Genomic DNA, 25,495 nt, shown 5'->3' with positions numbered 1-25,495 from the left:
CCTCCAAGGATGCTTAGAACGCAGCCATAGACAGAGCACCCGAAATGCTAACAAAACCAAAACTGGTCCCCCCAGTTTAGTTTGAAGGCACCAGAAGATATTTGCTGGTTGTATTCATACTTTTCAAACCTTCCTCTGGTTCTAGAATCTGTCTTCCTCTCACACCTTCCTGAAGTGTTCTGACCTCTCCCCCGGGTGTGTGAAGGTCAGATACCTAATCTCCCCTTCTCTCTCTCACTAGCCTTTATGACATGACTTTTGTGCAAATAATCAACTGACCGCATAACCCGGAGTTCAGCGCCCTCTGTACTTGATGGAAGGGCCAGTAGTCTATCCAATTCATACCTATCTTCAATAAACCAACTTCTCACGGTCATCACCCTATTTTATATTGAAGCAGAAGTTGTCCTAATTAACACTAACGCTGGATGAATTTAGCCTGACTCAGGGTCTGTGAGTTTAATTTAATTTTTTTCTTGCTACTACACTAATAGAGATAGAGACAAAGTTACATCATTTTAAAAATGCCTCAGGATTCCTTTCATTTTTCATTCTGGAAATAAGGAAATGGTTTTAAACCATTCTTCATTCTGAGTTCCAAAGACCTTGGCTGACCATCCTGAGACCCACACAGCACCGTCCTAGCTGTTTGTTCTTCCAAAGAATTCAGACAGGTTTCTTCCTCCTAAGACAGCAGTAACAACATTCCTTTCCTACCTGGGGGTGGGGAGAAGGAGGGGGCTGCAAATTCTAAAAAGTTTCAAAACCATCATCTTTCATATGGAAAAGTCATCATTACACCCATTTTATAGATAAGAAAACTGATTTCAAGTTCAAAGACGTGCTCAAATTAAAGTCGCCAGTAAGTGACGTACAAGGAGGCAATCCCAGGTCTTTCCACATCTCAGTCCAGAGACCTTCCCACCCCACACAGTCCTCTCTCCACGCTCTCTTGGTCCGCCTCTGGTGTTCAGAACAGGCTTTCTCCCTAACACACAGGATCCTGAGGAAAAGAAAGCGTCTTCCTTTCTTCCCTGTAGACTGACCACCTCTAGGAATCCCTTTCAAATTTGGAGGAAGAAGACATATCTAAAGCAAAGACCTAAGGGGAATTTTTTTTTCCCTACACGTGCCTTCTTAAGAATTCTACTTCCTGGGAAATAGTAACCATTTCTCAAATGCTATCCAGTGCTTGGCATAGGTGTGAAGGTTCGAGGTAATTTATACTCACTGAGGAATAAAACCTCGGACACTATGTTGCTAGGGGAGATGGTGTTAGGATGGAAGGCAGACCCCAGAATCTCCTGTCTCATCACTAGGCACCTGCCCAACTGGGCTACAAAATTTCCAGCATTCTCGGCTGTCTGATGTACTCCCACACTGTAAAGAAAAGCCCTGAGCCAGAGTCGGTAGCACCTGCACACTGATTGCTTCCCTGGAAGCAGCCACACTCCCCACTCGACCTCAAGATCTCTCCCTCTGACAGGTCACACCGCAGAAACGCTCCTGATCAAAGAGCGGAAACTCTGATTCGTGATTGCGTCTCATTCATTTCTGGGTCTTTAGTGCCTTGCTCAGTGCCTCAATACATATAATTGAAATTAAACCTTGTGGGAAGAACATTACAATTTAACTTTCTTGGCCAAAGGTTTTCTGCCTCAGGTGAATTAGGCCACCACCTACTACCTGGCCAGTACAGGGCTTCCTTCGGTCTGAGACCCTGAGCCCATCACATAATAAAACCCACTCAAACCAACATAGGGCACAGACCATCCTAGATGATAAGAAACATAAGAGTTCTGATGACCAAATGCACTGGGTAGACCTTGTTTGTATCTTGATTCAAACAAATTAACTGAAAAAGCCACTTGGGGACAAATGGGAAAATTTGAATATGGATGGGATATGTCAAAGAAAGATTATTGTGGGTGGGATGGCTTTGTGTTATGTAAAAAAAAAAAAATACACTTTCTAAATTTTTTTAACATTTATTTATTTTTGAGAGAGAGAGCACAAGCAGGAGAGGGGCAGAGAGAGACACACACACAGAATCCAAAGCAGGCTCCAGGCTCCAGGCTATCAGCATAGAGCCTGACGCGGGGCTTGAACCTACGAACTGTGAGATCATGACCTGAGCCGAAGTCAGATGTTTAAGTGACTGGGCCAGCCAGACGCCCCAAGAAAATACACTTTGTAAATGCTATGATATCTGGGATTTCCTTCAAAATACTTTAACCAAAAAAAAAAAAAAAAAAAAAAAAAGGTTAAAATCTAAATGATTGATAGATTATGGATATACGGTAGACTATTCTCTTTACTTTTAAGCCTGTTTGGGATTTTTCTTAATAAGCAACTTTTACATGAATGCAAAGCAGTCACTCATTACAATGTGACAATATTCTGCCTTTACTGACAAAAGCACTATTTTCATATATGGTCCAACAAGAATGCACACATATTCTCACATAGTCTCTTGGAAATAACTGGTGTTTCTAGATATTTCACATGCAAGTTCACTGAAGTGGAAATTTCGATAGCAAGAGCAATTAAATGTGTTTTTAGGGGCACCTGGGTGGCTCGGTCGGCTGAGCATCCGACTGGCTCAGGTCACGATCTCGCGGTTTGTGAGTTCGAGCCCCACGTCGGGCTCTGTGCTGACAGCTCAGAGCCTGGAGCCTGCTTCGGATTCTGGGTCTCTCCATCTCTCGGCCCCTCCCCTGCTCATGCTCTGTGTCTCTCTGTCTCTCAATAATAAATAAACGTTAAAAAAAATTGTAATGTGTTTTTGGTATGTACGGAAATAAAATATAAAGCTTGTATCGTTCTACTGCAAGAATGTCTCCTCCAATCTGCTTTAATCAATCAGTGTATACCACTGACTGATTTCAGACCAGCTGGACTGCAAACAAATTCACTCCCTCAAAAAAAAAACCCCAAATCAACAATTCCCCGATCACATGCCAGTCACACAGACAGCTGGTTTGCCATTGCAGAACCACTGGAACTTTAAGTATTGCTTTCATTAGATTTAGGAAACATTTAGGGTTCTTCCCGTGAATCAGACACTATTCTATGCCCTTCCCAAATCATAACTCGTTGCATTACTAACAGTAACCCTTGAGGTAAATGCTATTTTCATCTCCCAGTTTACAGATGAGCAAACTGAAGTACCGAGAGGCTAAATATCAGAGATTTTAGCGGAAGAGTTGGGATTTGAAGCCAGGTAGCCTGGCTTCCAGAGTCAGCACTTAAGCACGGTGGCATGGTGCCTCTCATTAGAGTGATTAATAGTCACTGATGGGCTACTTTTTAAATAAAAGTGAAAGATTACCCAATCTTAGCAACCTACAATAATTTCTTAAACATCCACGAATTGTAGGGAACATAACAGAGGCAGAACCGGAATCGGGTATCCTAAGATAGAATCCACTGTCTTTTAGAGAACTGAACTTCCTCAAGTATACGACTTCTCTCCAGGTCTCCCCAGCCCTCGAACCACATTTACCTTCACTCTTGTCCCTTTCTCTCCAGGCTGTTTTCCTCTCCCTGTCTGGCCAGTGAACTCCTATTTGGAAAACCAGCCCTATCAGCATTGCCCCTCAAGATCTGACCCCAACTTTGGACTGGAGGCATTGGTCTCACCTTCCTCTGCATTTCTGTAGTCCTAGCTCCCCATTATATCATAGCTCGCATGGCGTTTCAGGTGGCTGTTTTTCACCCCCATCTCACAGTAGTTTAGGGGATCCTCAGAAAGAGAACCCATCTTCACCTTCATTGTTACTGGCATCTGGTAAACCTCCTGGCTTGGAGTAGGGCCTTGGCAAATATTTATTTGTTCACTCTGTCTTGTAGTACATCAGGGTCATCTGACTACCCTGCGGACACTTCTGCCCTAACGCTTTAAGAACCTTGACCATGACTCTGTGTATCGAGCTTATTTTCACCATCAGGCTAAGCTCCTTGGGGACAAGGGAGGATGGCACTACTTTCTTGGGTCTCTCACAGCACCTACCACAGTGCCTTGCTCATGGTCACTGTTCAAAGATAACTAATTACCAACATTAATTATTGTTCCCCTATAGATATCAGAAGTGCCAATGGCCTAAGGTCCAGTTGGTGGAATGATAGACCAAATATTGGTGACATTTTTCTAAAGAAAAAATGAGGTCTTTAGCCCAAGAATGGGACGTCAAGCCTCTGGAAGGGGATTTGCAGCCATCTTGACACTTGTCTCCTTTGGTCATGGCTGCCGCCCTTTAGAATTTTTTCAGTTGAACTGAGATGAGAGGCCACAGGTATAAGCAGGAGCCTTTTTCTTCGTGAGAACACAACCACATAAAAATAAGCACAAAAGATTATCTTGGGAGATGATGATACCAAAAAACTAAGAGTATGTGGAAAAACCACTTACAGCGCAGCTGCTCTAGGATTGGGCTCAAATGAAACCCGGTCAAAACCTAACCACTATCTGAAATCAACAGTCTTGTCATTTCTTGGTGCTCAAGATACAGCAAAACAGAAAGCAAAATGGGGAGGGGGAGAGATCATAATTCATTCAGGCTGTGGTTCATTTCCGTACCGAACGTAACCACCAGAGTGAACTGTAGTTTTGGAAAAATATGTATTAACCCTTCCCCTAGGGGACCCTCTAACTTCCTCTCACCCCTGAAAAACACAAAAGATACTTAATCTGACGAGAAGGACGCCTCGAACACTTAAAGTAAGTTACATCAGAATTTGACTTGGTGATAAATAATTCAGAACGCTTTTTTTTTTCATTTAAAAATACGTTAAAACATTGTCTATCCAGAACTACAGTCCTGACCTATGCAACCCAGTGGCCCCCAGCCACATGAAACGCAGCTGATACCCGATGTGCGGCCAGTCCAAACAGATGTGTCGTTAAGTGTCAAACACACATCGAAACTCACTGATTGGGTTAAAAAATGTAAAAATGCCCCATTCACTTTTTGCACCGATTACATATTGAAGTGATAACATTTTTGGATACACTGGGTTAAATGAAATGTATTACTAAAATCCATTTCACTTACTTAGTCTTACTTTTTTTAATGTGGTTACCATAAAATTTAACAAAACACACATGGCTCGCATTAGTTGCTTGTGTTATATGCCTATTGGGCAAGGCTACTATAAACTACAAGCCAGCAGAAACCAAATCAGACATAGCTTATGCTATAAATTGTCTTCCCTGAACCCCTTCCCCCACCCATGTGCAGCTAGAATGGTCTAGGAGCTGCTTTAAGTATGTGGAATGCAATTCACCGCAGCAGAAACTGGGAAAATCATAGCCAAGTCTAAATGGAACTAAGTTGCTACAGTGCAGAGAACACAAAAAGAATAGAAAATTCGGAAACCATTCCCTTCTGACCCTGGAAATCAGAGACACGGAGGCCACTGAAGACCCATGCTCAGACAAAGACCACCTCTTCCCAGCTCAACTGTACCATATTCAGCTCACTGACGAGGAACCCCCCGCCCCCTCCAAGGCATCCTTCTAGCTACCTGTCCTCAGGAGACACTAAAGCATTACAGAGCTTGGTAATGGGAGACAGACATTCCTTCTGTTACCACAGTTGGGTAGTTGCTAAAGGTCATTGATATCTGCAGTAAATTTCCACTGGCTCTGTATGGAAGGAATGGTAGTCTTTGGTCCTTTCAAACGAGGAGGTATCATTTATTTCTTATGTTTCCATTAAAAGCACAAGAGGGGAAGTCCCAGAGGGAATCATACTTACGAAATAGAAAGCGATTATCTTTTTACTCCAACTTCCAAGATGAGGAGGAAAATTCATTGATGAGTATTTATTAACTAATGAGGAAAGAGCACTTCAAAAAGGAAAATGCCTCTGAAATGCACTACATTATTCTGATTGCAGAAAATGGAGACTGAAGAGAAAGGGCACTCTATAAAATGTCCTCTGCGATTGGATCCGTCTCTCATGGGCCTCTCAGATTCCTTTGTCCCTCCCACGATAATAACTTGTCTTCATGGCCATAGCCAAGAACACATTCTTTGTTTGGTTACATAAGCTTCTAAAAATAGCAATTTATCATGGAAATGCTAAATGACCCTTGAAGATAGTGTTTTGATGGGCTATTAAGTTATTGTAGTGCGTTATTTTTTGATACGTATTATAATTAAAGATAAAAATCATTTTTGAGGCTTTTCTAACCTTAAAAGTACATCAATTTCACGCTTTGGGCATTTTTATCTTAAAAAACACGAAGAAAAGTTTCCCTGTGGTCAAAAGTAGTTTGACCATAGATATGGAAATGAATGTTTTCCTCATTAATGAGATTTAATGGGAAAAAAAAAAAAGAAGGCTAATTCAAAGTATAATTTTTTTTTCTGTCTGTCTAGCAAGGTTTGATAAATGAATTCAAAGTAAAAGAACCAGAGGAATTAGCTGGCAGAATATTTAAAGGGAACCTAACAATGCACTGCTCGTTTCTTAAATCTAGCACTGTAAAACTCCGAGTCCCAAGAAATAATCTAATTGGTGTCTTGCTAAGACCAGAGAGGTTAAGATGCCTGACAAAGTTGCACAGCCAGGTTGCAGTCCTCCGTCCGGGATCACATATTCATTATCATTCTCCGGGACACCAAGTGAATAAATGAAAACAGCACCTAAAACAGAACTTGAGGACTCGTGGAGGCACAGAAAACCAAGGTGTTAAGACGACGCTACTGCCTTCAGAAAAAAATGTAGAGAAGTCGAGGAGACCTTTCTTCACAAAACTCACCCAATGACCAAGACCATGTAAAGAGCCAGAAAACTTTCCTATATAGTAAACTTATTCAGGTGTGGGTTTTCTGCAGAATTCTTTTCACTGAGGTTAAAGGCACATAAAATGCACATAAAATTAACCACTTTCTTTTTGGCTGCTTATTTTATTTGTGTGTGTGTGGTTTTTTTAAGTTCATTTTTGAGAGAGAAAATGCGGGGGCTGCCGAGAGAGAAGGAGAGAAAACCCCAGGCAGGCTCTGCAGTTTCAGCACAGAGCCTGATGTGGGGCTTGATCTTATGAACCATGAGATCATGACCTGCGCCAAACTCGGATGCTTAACCGACTGAGCCACCCAGGCGCCCCTGAAATTAACCATATGCAAGTGAACGCTTCTGTGATATTTAGTACATTCTCCATGTGGTGCTGTATCGGATTCGAATACATTTTGATCATCCCCAAAGAAAGCCCCATGCCCATTATGCTGCTATGCCCTGTTTCCCACTCCCCCCAGCCCCTGGCAACCACCAATCCACTCTCTGTTTCTATGGATTTACCTATTCTGGATACTTTATATAAACAGAACCATACAATACATGATCTTTTGTGACTGGTTTCTTTTACTCAGCAGAATGCCCTTGACGTTCATCCACAACATACCCTGTGTTAGTGCTTTACTCCTTTTTACGGCTGAATAATATTCCATTGTGTGTCTCTAGCACAGTTTTGCCAACTCCTGATCCGTACGTAAGGTATCTGTGGGAATTTTTGATCTCCAGTGCTCTCTGAGCATCCCACCCTCAATTAACACTCTTAAGAGCCCTCACTTAGAAGCCAGTCATTCCCTGTTCAACAAAAGAGGTCACAGCCTGGGAAGCCTGAGTGGCTCAGTTGGTTGAACATTCAACTTTGGCTCAGGTCATGATCTCATGGTTCATGAGTCTGAGCCCCACAACAGGCTCTCTGCGGTCAGTGAAGAGCCTGGTTAGGATCCTCTGTCCCCCCGCCCCTCTCTCTGTCCCTCCCCTATTCACTCTCTCTCTCTCTCCAAAATAAATAAGCATTAAAAAAAAAAAAATGGGAAGCTGTGTTTATACTGCACTAAGTCAGTGTCACAACTTTCTTTGTATGACCTGTTCTATTCCACAAACCACTTCTAACAACGACCCTGTGCATGGAGTATTATCATCACCGTCTCTATTTTGTAAGTGAGGAATCCACTGTCACAGCCGGTAAGTGGCAGAGGCAGGACGGGACCCCCTCCGTCTCCAGCCACCCAGCACTGGAGGTCCTCCAGCAACCCACACTAACCAAGTCGTAACTCACTCCATCGATGATACAATGTTTCTATAAAACTAAAATTGGAAGAAGGGTTTGCACATTCAGAGTCAAGAAAAGCCTCCTGGGTGGCTCGGTCTGTTAGGCATCTGACTTCAGCTCAGGTCATGATCTTACAGTTCGTGAGTTCGAGCCCCGCGTCGGGCTCTGCGCTGACAGCTCAAGAGCCTGGAGCCTGCTTCGGATTCTGTGTCTCCCTCTCTACTCCTCCCCTGCTCATGCTCTGTCTCTGTCTCTCTCTCTCTCAAAAATAAACATTAAAAAAAATTAAAAAAGAAAAGAGAAGAAAAGCCTCAAGTCCTAACCAAGCTGAACTGTAAATACAATGTTTGTAAGTCAGCCCCCTACGGTTCATAAGGCAATTTCCCCAACAAAGCATTTCCCAATTGTATAAACGGTTGTAGGTTTTCGTATTAGCCCACCAAAAACCTAACCCGTCATGTAGCAGATCTACATCACCATTGCATCATCAGACTCAAAATTCACATGGTCTGTTGTCTTTATGACACACTACATTCCGACCCGAGAGTGGAGGTATTTGCAACTCAGAGCCCCGTTGCTGTCTGCACACAGGCCAGCCCCTCCCCACGCCGCTTCGTGACAACAGTTGTGGAAACTCCAGGAGCGGTGAGATGAGAAGGCTTCCCTCAAAGAGGTTCCCAGGCACGTCTCCAAAGAAGAACAGGACCCGATACGGGAGCTGGACGTACTCTCAGAGCACAGAGGCAGGACGTTCAGGAAGGGTTAGGGAGAGGTGGAACAGAGCAGAGACAAGGTGTGTATCTGGCATTTTCGTGGTGAGCTGTAGGTGAGTTCCAAATCATAGCCCCCAGTAAGTCTTGATGGTAAGCGGAAACACGCTGGAACATTCTATCATTCTGATAGCCGAGATCGTTGAGAGAACACCAGTTGTCCCCACGTCTGAAGAGCTCAAAAGAATACAGGGCACATTCTTTCCCGGACAGTACGCTCGAGTTCACAAAACACCTTTCCGCCCACCGTCTCTCGAGGTTCAACACGACAACTCCGTGAGTTAGGACAGATGCTAACAGACCCATTTTACAGATGCAGAAATCAATTGTTAACAGTTACACGTTGTAGCCGCACAGCTCATAAGCTGTGGAACCCGTACGCAAATTCAGGCTTTCTTAAAAAACAATCGGTGTTGGGGCGCCTGGGTGGTTCAGTCGGTTAAGCGGCCGACCTGGGCTCAGGTCATGATCTCGCGGTCCGTGAGTTCGAGCCCCGCATCGGGCTCTGTGCTGACAGCTCAGAGCCTGGAGCCTGTTTCAGATTCTGTGTCTCCCTCTCTCTGCCCTTCCCCCGTTCATGCTCTGTCTCTCTCTGCCTCAAAAATAAATAAACATTAAAAAAAAAAAATCTGTGAGTCCTGAGTTCTCTCTGGAACAACATGCTACTTCAGGCCAACTTCAAGGGAGGTGTCGGTATCCTAAACCTGCTTGCAGAAAGGAAAGGAGCAGAGAAATAAAATTTGCCCCTGGCGAGGGAAACAGCGAAACGCAGCCTCGCACACTGTTGATACGGAAGCGACTGTGACTTTCTCTGGAGCGTGTATTTTGTAGCGCATCCCTCCCCTCTCAAAAATCCTAAGTCCCAAGACAAAGGTTACCTCACAGGTGGCGGGAATGCAGTGTGCCACATATAAAGGAAGAGAAGAAGATTCTTTTCAAAGGCCAGACCGTCTCAAACCAAACTAACTTCAGCTATCCCAGGGATATTTACAGTTACTCTTAGTCCTATGCACTGGACTTTTTTAATTTGGCTCCAAGATTATCCCTTCTTTTTTTTTTTTTTAAGTTTATTTTTTTTTTTTGAGAGAGAGAGAGAGAAAGGGAGAGAGAACGAGCGGGAGAGGGGCAAAGAGGGAGAGAGAGAGGGAGAATCCCAAGCAGGCTCCACACGTGCAGAGCCCAACATGGGGCTCAATCTCCCAAACCATGAGATCACAAACCTGAGCCAAAACCAAGAGTCGGACACTTAACTGAATGAGCCACCCAGGCACCCCTATCCCTTCTTCTTTAACTGTAAGTACTTACCCAGGACCGAAGCCTTTCCATGGTAGTGTCATGCCATACGTTTCTAAAAATGGAGTGACTCAAGTTGACACCTCTACACTGAGGCTCTGAGGTTCCTTCAGGCTCTGAGGTGGGTGCTGAGATTACCTGTCTGGCCAGCAGGCGAGATGAAGTGGGCTCCTCTTCCCCAGAGTTGGACGGTTACGGGTAGACTGGGTTCCAATTGTGAAAACCCACCAGCCTCCCATCCCCGCCATCTTGTTTTCCTACTGACATCACAGAAGCCCCTTCTACACCACACACTGTGGAAAAAAGAGAGGTTCCTGGACTGTCTGGAGTTTATAGACATGAACTCCATTAGCCAGCCTCACAGCAAACTGCTATTCTAACGCCCAGCCCAGGGTATATTATAATTGATGATAACACATGTGTAGATAGTTGATTTTATTCTCTCCAAAGAGTGACAGAGAAGCTGCATGCACGTTGGGGTGGGGTTGGAGGCTAGTATATGAGATGAATGGTTTACCCTTCTTCCCAAGGCTTTATCATACCTCAGACGGACTGACGGTAGGCATGAATCATACGAGTGGATGTTTCGAGGCCTGCATGTTTGGTTCAGCTCTGACTCGTCCCCTTAGTGGCTTTCTAAGTGTTTGGGCAAATTTTGGCCCTCATACCACTTACTGCCCAGCTTCCACTCCTCAGTGGGTGATCCTGGTAACATATCGTGGCCCCTGCACTCCTGAGGTATCATGGAATCCCAACGGAACCTAGAAGCAGACACCCTGGACTTGAATCCTGTATTTGCTATTGATTAGCCACGTGACCTCAGCGAGGCAACAGGCTGGCCCATGAGCCAGCATTTCTTCAAGCATGCACGGAAAAGAACAATACCTCCTTCTTAGCTTTGTTCCGGAAATGAAATAAAATAACGTATACGAAAAAGATCTTGAAAACTTTTCTTTCTTAATTTTTTTTTAATCTTTATTTGGAGACAGAGAGAGACAGAGGTGAGCAGGGAAGAAAAGACACAGAATCCAAAGCAGGCTCCAGGCCCTGAGCTGTCAGCACAGAGCCCGACACGGGGTTCGAACTCACCAACCGTGAGATCATGACCTGGGCCGAAGTCGGACGCTTAACCGACGGAGCCACCCAGGCGCCCCGATCTTGAAAACGTTAAAGTGCTCTTCAGATATGACCTCTCCACTCACTCAACAAATGTGAGTCCCCATCCAGGCCAACATGAGAAATAATCTACATCCTTCCTTGCGGAAGGTTATCACCAGTTTTTCTTAAGAAGACAGAAGTTGTCTCCACGGGGGGCAACAACGAAGTGGACATTCGAATAGTGATCTGATAAAATCAGACCACGGAAAGGGTCACCGGGTGCATCGTGGGCATGGAGGGCAAGGGGGGGGGGCTTATGTTCAAGTGGTTCGATTTAATATCTCACATGTCGGTCTATGCGATCCCAGTTCCAGGGACTGAGACACGGATGCCCTGTTGTTGAAAAATCCCATGAAGAAGAGAATATGACTTCGCTGGTCGCCTCCCTGACCCCAGTAGCAGTTTCATTTCATTAAAAAAGAAAAAAAAAAAAAAAAAAAAAACCCGACCACATACTGCTCAATATGGTGACTGGCTCCTGGACAGTCAAGACGTTATTTTCAAACACATTCTTTCGTTGCTTTTCCATCCCCATGGGGCCCTGCTCTAATTCCTGGCCTCCTGAAACCCCGTGGTTGGGCTTCCATCCTGCCGAGCAGATTTTCAAACAAAGTCCCCTTGCTGGGTGCACAGAACTGCCCTCCAGAGCCGCGGGCAGGCGTGTCGGGGGCTCCAATGCTGAATTCACTTCCCACATCTTGGACACATCACTCTCTCCCCACTCCCCCCCTCTCCCCTCCCCCCCTTCATTCCTAAATCCTACAGCCATGACAGAAATAAATTAGCCAGAGGTACAGGTCACACCTTGGAGAGCAGTAAACGTTCTGTGGGAAATCAATAGAGAAGATGGGATTCTCAAACAGCTGAAGCAGAAGGAATGATGCATTGATGGCTATACATAAACCAAACAAAGGAGCCTGAGAACAGCCTTCCAGGGAGGGGCCGGTGCACTCCGGGTTCATTTATTCCAACACCTGAACCCGAGAGAGCACCGCAGAAAAGATGTTCCCCAGACACCTCTGCTCCTGGAGCTTCCCCCCACCCCCCAACCCCCACCCCGGAAAGGTTAAATGTTGCTATGCGAATATTTGTGAAAATTAAAAATGATGTTCAGATTGTGGATGCTAATGCTGCCCCCCAGCACTCCCCCCGCCCCCGCCCCCCGGAAGCCCCCTGGGAGGGTCCGAAGCTGTGTGTGTGAGACATATATGTGGTTCCAGAAAAACTTCCCTCTATGGCTGCTGACAGCAAAGGCAGGGAAGGATGGTTTTACACAGTTAACTGAGGCAACGTAATGCCTAAAGCCCGAAGTGTGATGAAACAGAATAAGCTTCAGGCTCTCACTTAGACCCGGGGTTCTAGTCCCGGCCTCGCCACTCTGCAGCCAAAGGACCTTGGGAAGGCTCCCTTTAGAAAACGGACCTAGAGGCAATTGGGAGGGTTGAAAGGGCGGTATCCATAAACACGTGGTAGAAAATAGGGGCTCACTGCATGTTCCGCTTTCTTTCCCCTCCTCTACCTGATTATGAGTAGCTGTTTAATTTCTGTTTAATTTCTGTCCACAGTTTTACTCACCACAGACCTTTCACAGAGGTAGCCTCTGGTAAAAATGTAATCCAATAGGAAATTCAAGGTCTAGCAAAAAGAGGTGCCCCATGAGCTTTCGGTACCCCCACATCTGTATCAGCGCCTAAATGCCACCCCAAATGAATGATCTAAAGTAGCATCCTTGCTGTGTGAACAGTGCCCAAGAAACCCCGCCCCTAAGAACCTCACACATAGAAATTCTGGAAATTGGGGGCGCCTGGGTGGCTCAGTCGGTTAAGGGTCCGACTTCAGCTCAGGTCATGATCTCGCGGCCCGTGAGTTCGAGTCCCGCGTCAGGCTCTGTGCTGACAGCTCAGAGCCTGGAGCTTGTTTCCAATTCTGTGTCTCCCTCTCTCTCTGACCCTCCCCCGTTCATGCTCTGTCTCTCTCTGTCTCAAAAATAAATAAACGTTAAAAAAATAATAATAATAATAATAATAAATTCTGGAAATTGCATTTCTCTGTACCAAGAGCCCTCTTTTTTTCTCCCGTGTCCTTTCTTTTCCCCCCACTTCCACGAAGTGCGTTTGTTGAGTGATTTAGTTCACTTTTCCTCCTCAGTTTGAGCCTCATCTTCCTCTCCCACCAGCTGAATTTCAGTAATGAAACAAATACTTCTAGTAGGTAAGCCCCTACAAACTATCTACTACACTGACTGTTTACATTCTCAGTGGTTTTTGGTTTTAATTGTGATAGAATATACATACTATAAAATTTACCATCCTTGCTCATTTTAAAATATGCAGTCCGGTGACATTAAGTACATTCACATTTTGTGCAACCATTGCCAGCACCCATACCCAGAACATTCTCATCCTCCCAAACTCAAACTCTGTACCCATTAAAAGAATAACTCCCCATTTCCCTGCCCCCAGCCCCTGGCATCCACCCTTCGACTTTCTGTCTCTGTGAATTCCACTACTTTGGTACGTCATATAAGTGGAATCTTACAGTAACTGTGTGCGTGTGCCTGGTTTGTTTCACATAGCGTAATGTCCTCAAGGTTCATCCATGTTGTGGCACATGCGAGAATTCCTTTCCTTTTTAAGGCTGAATAATATTCCACAAACAAATACGCCACGTTTTGTTTATCCATTCGACCACTGAAACACCCTTGGGTTGCCTCCATCATTTGGCTACGGTGAATAAAGCAGCCATGAACATGGGTGTTCAAATCTCTCTTTGAGACCCTGCTTTCAATTATTGTGGGTCAGAAGTGGAATTGATAGATCACAGGTAATGCCATGTTTACCTTTGTGAGGAACCGCCATATTGTTTTCCACAGCAGCCATACTATTTTACATTCTCACTGACAGGGTACGGGGTTCCAATTCTTCCACATCCTCACCAACTCTTGTCATTTTCTTTTAAGTAGCCGTCCTAATGGGGCGGGGTGGTGGGGGGGCGGCTCTCCCAACTTCTCACGGAGTATGTGGAAATAGACGTGTGTCAACAATTCGTTTGGTACCCTTGGTTTGTTATCCATTTCTCATGGCATCTGGGAACTTCCTATGGTTGATCCAGTTCTGCTCTGGCTACATTTTTCTGTCTGGTTCCCCTGTCTTTTCAAAGACGTCCACCTTCCAATAATCTGGCAAATACAAAGTTAACTTGGGCAAAAAAAGAAAAAAGAGTTTCCAATATTCTGATATAAACCAGTTTGCCCAGCACTGCCCGCAAGACCACCTCCCATCTAAGTAAGTGAAGGAGAAGCCTTTTTTTAGGACGGAAAAGCAGAAAGCACGAGAACTCTCAGGTAGCAGCTGAGGGGGGAGGAATAACCACAGGTAAAGCAGGCCACATGTTTAAAACTCACTTTAATGGTGATCCCACCTGAGGCCGTTCTCACTGGTCTTCCAGTCCTCAGGTGTGAAAACTGAGGTACAGGGGAGTGAAATTAATTTACTCGAAGTCACACAGCTTGGAAACTCCAGAGCCGGAACCCAAATCCCAGGCATTTCATTCCAAATTCTGTTTTTAAGTTACAGGATACTGCCTGATAATTACAGGGATTTTCGACTGCTGAAGCTGCAAAAGTTTTAAGGACTGATTTGTGGGGGAACAAAAAGAGAATTTCGATGTGTTGTTCAAGTGGAGTGGCTCCCCCAAAGGCAGGTGGTGTGCAAAGAGCTAATTAAGCACTAACTCTCTCTGGGAACGGACTTGCCCAACTCTGGACAATACACGGTGGTGGATCCCAGATTGAGTCAAGGCCGGCATCTCCCATCGAAGGAACTTGCGGAAATACTACTCAACAGCCGAGAGGCTATCGGACCACCACTGCCTCTTTCCACCTAAAAATGCTTCCCAGACGTCTTCCTAATTCTACATGGTGTTGTATGCTCAGTTGGCCGATCCGGTGAACTCTCTTTGCCTCCGTGGCCATATACCCTCTCCCCTCCCAGAAGATTTCCTCCTCTTTAAACTCCCCAGGGATACCGTGAACTTAAAGAAGCTAAGGTTGGGAAAGCATCAAACCTAGTGGAGGATACATAATAGATGCTCAAGAAACCAACACCCACCTACAGTCCCCAACCCCCCATGGTGACCTTCCCTTCCCAGCATGGACAAGCGACCCGAGGGTCGTGGCAAGGCACCGAAACTCTAAAGCATTTAAGGATGTTAAATAGACGTTTAAAATCTTGATTCATCAGCCACAGTCCCTGAAATCGGCTTCATACTTGGGTACCATCACACCTGTTTTGACGGTTTGCCCTTCAACTCCTATGTACCATTTGTTCTGGCGAGTGCTCTGCCCTCTGTTTGGTTTTGTGGGGCTGTGACATGCACTGACAGCCCTCTTTGGGGGGGGGGACCTCAATTACAAAGCTCTGATTTGGTCAGAAGTGGACCCTGGAGCTGTCTCTGTCTAAGGGGATCTTTCTAACATCATGCCACGTGTAAGCTCAGACACTCCATCAACCTCAAAGGCCCATCATTGCTGGTCAGAAGGGCCAAGAAATACAAAATCGTGGCAGTTCTACAGCCTGTGTGCCCCCATTTGCTTTTCCATGCCAACTGGATCTAGGAGCCCAGAATAACCCCTGGCTAGCCACTCTTCCCTTCAGAGAGACATCTCACACGCCAACAGTCTGCTCAGCAGCAAGCGAAGGCCACCAGAGATGACTCAATTTGACTCAACGGTCCGGTCCTGCTCACCCCAGACACGTCCGCCTGGATAACCTCCTGCCAGCCTCTCCCTGGGCAGAGACGAAGAGCCCCGCTTTTGCCCTCGCTACCTCCCTGCCAGTCAGCACCGTTTTTGTATTTTCAATAACAACGCCTTAAGCGCTATTCACAGGTTGATGGTCACTCGCTTAGCACAACTGCCCTGAGAATCCGGGAGTTGAGCTGAAGAGCTGATTGGGGTTCACACTAAGAGTAACCTGCACTCACCTCGGGTGACACGGAACACAAAAAACGACAGGCGTCACTATTCGGAACACCATGAGGTTCGCCGCGCAAAGCACCATGCTGAATATTTTACAGACGTCATCTCACAGAATCCACCCAGCACCCCATGCTACCTACAAGGAAAACGAGACGCAGAGAAACCCAGCGAAGCCTGTGTGCTTGGTCACGATTCCATATGGCACGCACGTTGGGGTCCTACAGCTAGGATGCAGAGCCAGCTTCCCAGCTCCCTAAGTGTGACTGTGGGTGACATCCATAACTCTTCCAGCCCGGGTTTTCCCCTGCATCGTGGGACAAACAGTACATAAAGCCCCTGACACACTTTCTCCCTTCATGAACCATGAGACTACTCATACATACCCTCCATACGTCCGTAACCCCTACGTAGATTCAAATTCCAAACTCTCAGTTGGGCAGCCTGGAGCTCATCCAGCCTCTGACCGGGGGGCATCAAGTCAACCAGTCTCTCGGTTTTGTCTTTCGGCAGATGAAGATGTCAACACCGGTCCAGTCAATTTTAACAGGTGGTGTCAAAGATAAAAGGAAAGACGAGAAAGTTCCCTGAAAGGTCTGAAGAGCTTCTCAAATTTAAGAAACCATTATACTAACAGATTCAGTTGGAGAGGCTGTGGCACAAAATAACTGTCATTGTCCAAACCCTCCAAGTGAATGGGGAAACTGAGTTCAAGATGCAGAAACACATCTCAAATCATTCCCGTGAGGGCGCAGGTGAAGTCTTAAACGGGAGCTTGAAGGCTCTGTGTGCTGGGTCTGACTCTGCTTTGGACGACCCGCTGCGCTTCGCTACAAAATATGGATACATACTTGCCTGCCCCAAGCCCCGTGGGTAGGGTGTGGGCAGGTCACAAAAACACTCCGAAAACTCTAGGCAAGAAAACCTCTGGGAAGTCCGTTCTATGCATTTTTAAAACTGTGACGTCAGCCTTTTCTTCTCCCACCCACTTTCCCTTGTCACAACCCAAATTTTATCCAGATGCGAACAGAAAGAGGCCTTCGGGTTTCCTTTGTGCCTGGAAAAGGTTTCAGTGCCATTTTTCGAGACGTGGGTCATGAAGGCGGAACAGCATTGGAGAGGGGGTGCATCGATAGGAAAGGGGAATCGGAGAAAAGAATGCTCCAGAATGCGTGCCTCCTCTTTTTCTATACAGACAGAGCCAAGGCAGTGAAAGGGTCCCTGACTCCAGACAAATGCCCTTGGCCGTGGAAAGCCTTCCAAGCTGCGCTGTCCCAGAGCCCAGACGGCACACATGCACGCGCGCGCGCGCACACACACACACACACACACACTCACGGAGAACTGTGCTCTCCCATCCCCGAAAGGATTTGTTGTTTCAATTCAACTTATCAAGATCTGTGCCACATGTTAGGGAAGAAAGGAAAAACCAAAACAAGCCTGAATGACTGTGGCTATCTCCCTGGGGATCCATCTATAACAGATAAACCACCACCTATGTGTGGGACCCGCTATTACTTATGAAAACCAGAGGCAGGTGCAGAATTGCAACAATTCGTACTAAATCAAAGCTCTGGGAGCAGAAGGAAGTGGATTTAGATGCATCCACTTAGCTTCTCTTCTTAGGTCTAAATCACAGGACGGGGAGCAGATCACAGGCCTGGCGGGGTCTGGCCTCTTCTTCCTCGTCTCCCCTGAGGCCCCTTCCCACTTTGCTCACGGCTTCAGCTGCCCAGTAAGAACAGATGGACAGAAGTTAAAAAAGGGCAAGGTCAGCTCATCAGTGAAGTCCTATTTCACACCCTGCCCCACCTCTATCATCCCTTTCGCCCACATAAAAATGGAGAATGACGGGCAGGGGGCTGCTCCCTCTGATTCCGTCTGGAGCTATGGTATTTTCATTTACAGCCCCTGAATAGCTAGCTGGTCAGTCTGATTTACCCATCGATAATATGTGATGCTTTGTAATCCAGCAAATATTTAATCCCTGGCTGGTCAATAATCCTCGCCTGGCTGTTCTTATTTTGAAAAGAAATAAATCCCCTCTTACTCTTAAAAGTCTTGAATAAAACTGAACTGCTTAGCCCAGGATGCACCGTTCCTTCAAGAGGCCATGTGGCTTCATAACCTCAGCCCCCAGATGCTTTAAAGGGGCCGCCCTTGCTAACCTGCTTCGTTCTGAGACCCTAACATCTCTCCAATCTGAGTTTTCTGTGCTATCACAATTGAGATAGAAGACAGCACACTTCAAAGTCTGATCTACTTTCTGTTAATCCGAAAGTAAAATTATTAATCTAAACTAAACCAGGGAGTATATAGCATGCAATATTTTTTGCATTCACTGCTTACTATTCACCAAGAAGGTCTTAATTTAATTTCTGCATTACAAACCTTGTTTCTGCCTTTCTCCAGTACTGTTTCCCTCCAAAACTACATTTTTAAAAAGAAAACTCGACTCCTACACGGATTCTAAAAACACTGTAGCCCTTTCTCAGAGTTACAGCTGAACACCGTGAGAAATTCACATTACACACAGAGAGAGAGGACTCTCCTCTCCAGAAGGGGCTCACAACGCCGCCTCAGAGCCCACCAAAAGTTCCAAAAACAACAGCAGCAAAAAACAAACTCTCTTTCATCTTTGGCAGTCACAAAAGCAGTAACTTTCACCAAACTAACCCGCGCCAAGAATTAATGTAACACAGAACACATCCACAGTCAGACCATTATGGCTACATCAGCTTACCACAATATTTGTTTGAAAAACACATAATTTGTGGCAGAGAGAGAGAACTTCTAATACGAAAAGAGGCCCTTTCAAATGCAAATTAACCCAAAGACATATTTTCCCTGGGTTTGGAAAATCACTCCAACATATGAAAAACATACTCTTTGTGTGAAAAAAAAAAAAAATTGGTGTATACCCACTCAGTTGAAAAGGCAATTAAATTTGCTGTAGATTACCTTCACAGTTGAGAAAAGTTAACTCCTGGTTCCATGAGTCCTTCAGGACTTTATTAGCATTCACTGACCTAAGCAGTCTTCAGTTCCCAGGTAGCAAAGTTTCTTTTCTTCGCCACTGAAACGCTCAAGTGGACACTGAAGGACATTGTATTACTGAACTGATCAGAAATGAATATTGTTTCCAATCTTCTGCCAGGAAGAAAGAAAGAAAAGAAAGAAAAGAAAAGAAAAAAAAGAAAAGAAAAGAAAAGAAAAGAAAAGAAAAGAAAAGAAAAGAAAAGAAAAGAAAAGAAAAGAAAAAAAGAAAGAAAGAAAGAAAAGAAAAAGAAGGAAGGAAAGAAAGAAAGAGAAGGAAAGAAAGAAAAAGGAAGGAAGGAAGGAAGGAAGGAAAGAAAGAAAGAAAGAAAGAAAGAGAGAGAGAGAGAGAGAGAGAGAAAGAAAGAAAGAAAGAAAGAAAGAAAGAAAGAAAGAAAGAAAGAAAGAAAGAAAGAAAGAAAGAAAAAGAAGGAAAGAAAGAAAGAAAAGAAAGAAAAGGCAAAATGCAGTCTAATCGAGCATTTTTTCTGGTGGAAAAAAAAAAAAGTAAATCCAGTATTCTGGAACGAGTTCAAACATAGCTTGACAAGCTACAGGAGAATTTACACTGAGCATGCTTAGCCCCGCACGGCTTGCATGAGACACTCTTAATGAATATTACTTCCTTCCCACTGGCTATTCCTGCTGGAAGTCCACACCCACTCCTCTTTCAGAAGTCAGGAATTTCGCTTCAGCCAAAGTCCAGAAAACATGCTTATGCAGAGGCAAGGCCCCACCGATCCATAAACTTGCAGGTTGTGACCTGCGGGGTCAGTGTGACAAATAGAACACGGGGGTGAATTTTTTTCTGCCCTTGGTTATATTCTCAGCTTTGTGCCTCTCCTGAACTGCAGTTTCCCCGGAGAGAAGAAAAATGGACAGCTTTCTTGCTAAAGAACACCACGTCCTAAATGCCAGTTAAAGGCCTCTTGGATCAAGCCTCCAAACCCAGATTGGAATAAGAGTCATTTGCACACTAAAACAACATGAGGGCTTAGCTTCTGGATAAGACTGTTGGAAGATTTCTCCCCACGATGTATTCTTTCTGGTAACTTGTGCATCATGTCTCTCTAAAATGCTACACACCAGTGCACAACCTGAAAATATGTTCAAAATCCAGATTTGATCCGTCGTGCTGTGTCGGTGACACGAAAAAACAGTTTTATGTTTTAAGCAGTGCTGTCCCTTTGCCTGGTCTTAACTCTTTCTGTCATCTTTTTTGATAAGAGAACTGTAATTCTGGAAATTTAAAAATAGATGACACCTCGGACGGTCAGAAGGCAGGATTCTAACCCTGCAAATGAAAAAGATTAAGGAAGAGAAGGGAGAGGGGTAGGGATAGGGCCTAATATAGACAGCATAGGAATGGAGGGGCATTTTATATTTAAAGTAATGATAATAATAATAATAATAATAATAATAATAATAATAATAAAATATTTTTGTTGTCCTCGTATTTTCCGGGTGACATTTGCATGTTTCTACTCTCTATCAAATTGCAAACCATAAACATTATTAAATACTCTTTTGGAATTAAAGTGTGTATTTGCCTAGACACATACATCACACACACACACACACACACACACACCAATTTGTGTTTGAAAAGAAGTGATGTCACAGAGAGTCAAAGGCAAGAGCAATGCTCTAAAGTGTACAAAGAAATATGGTGCACCCAGCCTTTGATGCAAAGCCTGCCTAGCCAGCATTGATTGCTTCGATCAATAAAAGGGACGTCGATGTTCCTTATGAGTAAACCCCTTGCCTGTCCGTACCTACAACCTTCTCCGCAGCTAGCTGCTCTGACATGTTCCCCTTATCTGAGATCCTTGCCTGCTGTTGAATAAATAAAATTTCCTCAGACATATTTTCCTTCCTGTAATTATACGGTTTTTGGAGAGTTTAGGCGTGGGGGTTGTTTGTTTTTATGCTTTGCCAAGGGGAAGAATAAAATTTAGCCCCCTCGTCCAACTGTGTTTATTTGTACTATTACAGAGCAAACTAAGTTCTTCAGAAGCTAAAGCCCGAGAAGCCCAAGAGAAACCGAGGTTTGAAAGGCTAAATAACCCTCATGGCCTGGCATAAAGTACACGTAAAATAGGAAGGACGTTTTATCACTTGACCTAAAATGATCGCCTGGAGAGCAGAGAGGTCCCACAGCACGGAGGGGAGAGACCCTTGTTCAAGGCCGGTGCTCTGACCCAGAGACAGCCTTGCCTCTGGACTATCAGGCTACACTGCCTTTTGGTCTTCTCCCATGAGGACGGGCACACATCCCTGAATCCAAGCGTGCTGTTGATGGAAACAGTCATGCTTTTTCCAGCTTGAATTGTAAGACGATGCTATGCGAAGCTGTGATGGTCTCTACAGTGACATCTCACTCATCTACTTGAATGACAAATATTTGCTGAGCCCCTACCTGGGCACCTCCCTGGCACCGGTAATTGGGTGGTGACCAAGATGGACATAGTTCCCATCCTCAGGGAGCTTACACTCTGGTAAAAATGTGAATGAATAAATAAATAAACAAATAGGGGCACCTGGGTGGCGCAGTCGGTTAAGCGTCCGACTTCAGCCAGGTCACGATCTCGTGGTCCGTGAGTTCGAGCCCCGCGTTGGGCTCTGGGCTGATGGCTCAGAGCCTGGAGCCTGTTTCCGATTCTGTGTCTCCCTCTCTCTCTGCCCCTCCCCCGTTCATGCTCTGTCTCTCTCTGTCCCAAAAATAAATAAACGTTGAAAAAAAAAACTTTTTTTAAATAAATAAATAAATAAACAAATAATAACAAATGTATTCACAAACTGGAGTAAGTGAAGAGAGGGAAGTAAAAGGGACATGAGACAGTAAGTCATGGAAACCAAGGCATGTGGGTCAGGGGCAAGGAGCCACGGAATAAGGAAAATGGGAGGCATGTCTGGGGAAATCATCATTGGCCAATGCAATAGGTACCAAAGAGAAAAATATGTGACATGTTTTGGTGAAGGCCCTGAATGCAAGATTATGGCATTTGGATCGAATATGGGTGTGATGGGAAGCCACTGGAGGATTTTTAGAGGAAAAAGTCTAAGTACACCTATTCATTTAAAAACCTGAAATGTTAGGGGCACCTGGGTGGCTCAGTCAGCTAAACATCTGACTTCGGCTCAGATCATGATCTCACGGCTCATGGGTTCGAGTCCCTCATAGGGCTCTGTGCTGACAGCTCAGAGTTACAACGATATCCGGTCTGCACTGGATAGTTGGGGGTTATGTTTTAGTTGGGAATTATGTTTCACTATTAATAGAATTAGTTGGGCTTTTAGTTGGGAATTATGTTTCGCTATTAATAGGAACCTGATTACAGTCTCTTCAACACCTACAGATTTATTTTTCTGTCATTTGAAAGAAATTCGGAGGCTGATCGTTGCGAAAGAATCTATGCTTCCTATGGGACCTATAGACAGCCACGGAGGTGATGAATAAAAGGTGCCTTTTATTAACCCTAAGGTAAAGGTGATGGGCAGCCAGCAAGGAACTTGCTTAATACATAGGACAAAAAAAGTCAAGAATGGATGATCAGGAAACTGAAGGTAACCACTCTACTGAAAAAAATCACAATCTTTTGAGCAGTTTCTGGAATAGATCCAGAACCCTTTGATTGAAGGAGAGGCTAAGTTCCCGTGAAGAAAACTTGTGGAACACAGCAAGTATATATGAAAGTAACTTTCCCAATTCTTCCCCAAAAGGCAAAGTGATAGGACGAAAGTCACTTATTGAGAAAAGGGGAGTGAGGAGGTATTTTGAGAACACATTGAAAGCTCAGCCTTCATGGCTACCCTGTTGGAGTGGGGGCTTTGGGGAAGAGGGAATAAATACACGGAGTCTTCTCCCAGGTCCAAGTTACAGTAACCCCATTTATTGACAGGCCCACCGAGAGAGTCAAATGTACAACCAGAACTTTAAAATTGGCAGGAGCCACACCTTAGCTCCTTGGACGGTGAAAGAAGAGTTAGTGAGGAATCCAAGAGGAATCACAACTTCTGGCTAAGACAGTAAATCCAAACAGTACTTTATCTCGGGGGGCAATGGCAGAGAAAACACACCCTCAAGACCCAACACTGCAGGGGTGATGATCCCCATCATATCCCATTTCATCCACCATTCTGGGCCCTTCAAAACCCAGACGGATTGTGACAGATGACACGATATACAGAAAAGTTGACCAGGTAGCAAAAAATACAACTGCAGCCACGTTGCCCGATGTGGGATCTTTGCTAGACGCAGAGCCTTAAGCACATGGGATTCAGAAAGCCACTTATCTGGCAAATGTGTTCCGTTCCATCTCTATCAGAAGGTAGGATCAGAAGCAACTTGCATCCGTGTGCAATGGACAAAGTATACGTATACACATTTGCCCCAAGGCTACGCTTCCTCTTTAATATTGTCTGAAAGTACCGAACAGTTTGGGCGTTTCATAGAACACCACGTTGTTCCACTGTATTGATGACATCTTGTTAGTCTGGCTAGACGAACAAGAAAGGGCAAGTATTGGAAGCCTTAATGCAACGCATGTGCTCCTGACAGCTGGAAATAAATATTACAGAGAATCAGGGGACCACCGTATCGGTGAGGTTTTTAGGGGAACACTGTTTTGGATCATGCTGGGACTCCCTCTCTGAATTAAAGTACGCATTATTGGGGTGCCTGGGTGGCTCAGTTGGTTAAGCATCCAACTTCGGCTCAGGTCATGATCTCACAGTTCGTGAGTTCAAGCTCTGCATCGGGCTCTGTGCTATCAGCTCAGAGCCTGGAGCCTGCTTCAGATTCTGTGTCCCACGCCCCCCTTCCCCTCCTGCATTCGTTCTCTCTCTCTCTCTCTCTCTCTCTCTCTCTCTCTCTCTCTCTCTCTCAAAAATAAACATGAAAAAATGTTTAATAAAGTACATATTATTGCACTGTATGCCTTCCACCACGAAAAAGAAGTATATGCCCAGTAAACCTTTCCATATTCCACAGGCAGCATATTCTACTTTTAGGATGCTGCTCTGACCCATTTGTCGGGTAACGTAAAAGTCTTCTAGCTTCAAGGAAGCCCTGGAACAGGAATCGAGACCACGCTGCAGGAAAAACCAACCACTTGGCCATATGTCCCAGAAGAGCCTATGATACTAGATGTTTTATCTACTATAAGAAAAGACATCATATGGACTTTATAGCAAACTTGGATGGGAGAATCACAACACAAACTCTCAGGGATCCACAGCAAGACTATGCTTTCCATAACAGACACCTCATTACTTTGACACAACACTCCTTGCATTGCTACTGGACCAAATGCAAACCAGCATGTTTTGGGCCAGCATGATCCGACACATTTGGGAGACAGACAATCTGACCACAGGATAGTAAGGGACCATATGGCCAGGACTACCCAGTAGGGACCGGATTCTATCAGCCAACTGTACGAACTGGGGGGAATCTATGTTTTGTAAGCTCGGGAGGGCCCAATGGCCCTTCGCTGGAAGCTGGAAGCAGAAGACCAGGACCAGGCATCGACGGTATTGCAGGCACACACAAGGTGCCTGAGCCGGTGGCCGAGACCCCCGTGTCATCCGCCAGCACTGCTGAGTTTGGTTCAGGACTGGGCTGGTTCAGTATGTGGCTGCAAGAAAAGCATGGGCAGCTGCGGTGTTACGGCCCCACTCCAAGATGGCACCCAAAGACAGTGGCGGGTGGAAATTCTCCTAATAGACTTCAGGTGAAGAACCTGTACATCTGCTTTGTGTAGAAAGAGACGTGGTCTGAGGTGAAAATACACACGGACTCTGGGGCAGTAATGACTGATGTGGCTTACTGGTTAGAACATCGAAAGTCTGGATGATTCCGCATAGGAGGTTGGGGGGAAAGGGCGTGCAAACGGGAGTATAGGGAAAAAAATCACCAAGTATGAAACTCTCTATTGCTGGCTGTGCCCACAAGAGGGCACTCACATGGAATAAACACTAAACAACCAAGTGGACAGAATAATGAATCCTAATCCAGCGTAATAGGCTTATTAACAAAGTAGCAATGGTGCTCCTTGGATGGAGGCTCTTCACGGGCCCAGCAGCACGGAATACGACTCACTAGTGCTGATCTAACTACCAATGCTGCTAAACACTAAGCCTGCCAGCCACAGAGACAAACAGAGAGCCCCGGATGTAACGCTATCACTAG

The 25,495-nt window shown here is 45.1% G+C and overlaps 1 long non-coding RNA gene across 1 annotated transcript in view; it reads right to left on the bottom strand.

The window, feature by feature from the left end:
- LOC128311912 (uncharacterized) overlaps positions 1–6,927 on the bottom strand; it is a 62,453-nt gene extending 55,526 nt beyond the window's left edge. The window contains exon 1 of the long non-coding RNA XR_008290600.1: positions 5,760–6,927. This is a non-coding gene — a long non-coding RNA (uncharacterized LOC128311912). The remainder of the gene's footprint in view (positions 1–5,759) is intronic.
- Between the last annotated feature and the right edge of the window lie 18,568 nt (positions 6,928–25,495).

This window comes from Acinonyx jubatus, chromosome D1 (assembly GCF_027475565.1).
Source record: "Acinonyx jubatus isolate Ajub_Pintada_27869175 chromosome D1, VMU_Ajub_asm_v1.0, whole genome shotgun sequence".
NCBI lineage: Eukaryota > Metazoa > Chordata > Mammalia > Carnivora > Felidae > Acinonyx > Acinonyx jubatus.
This window is presented reverse-complemented; position numbering and strand designations above follow the sequence as displayed.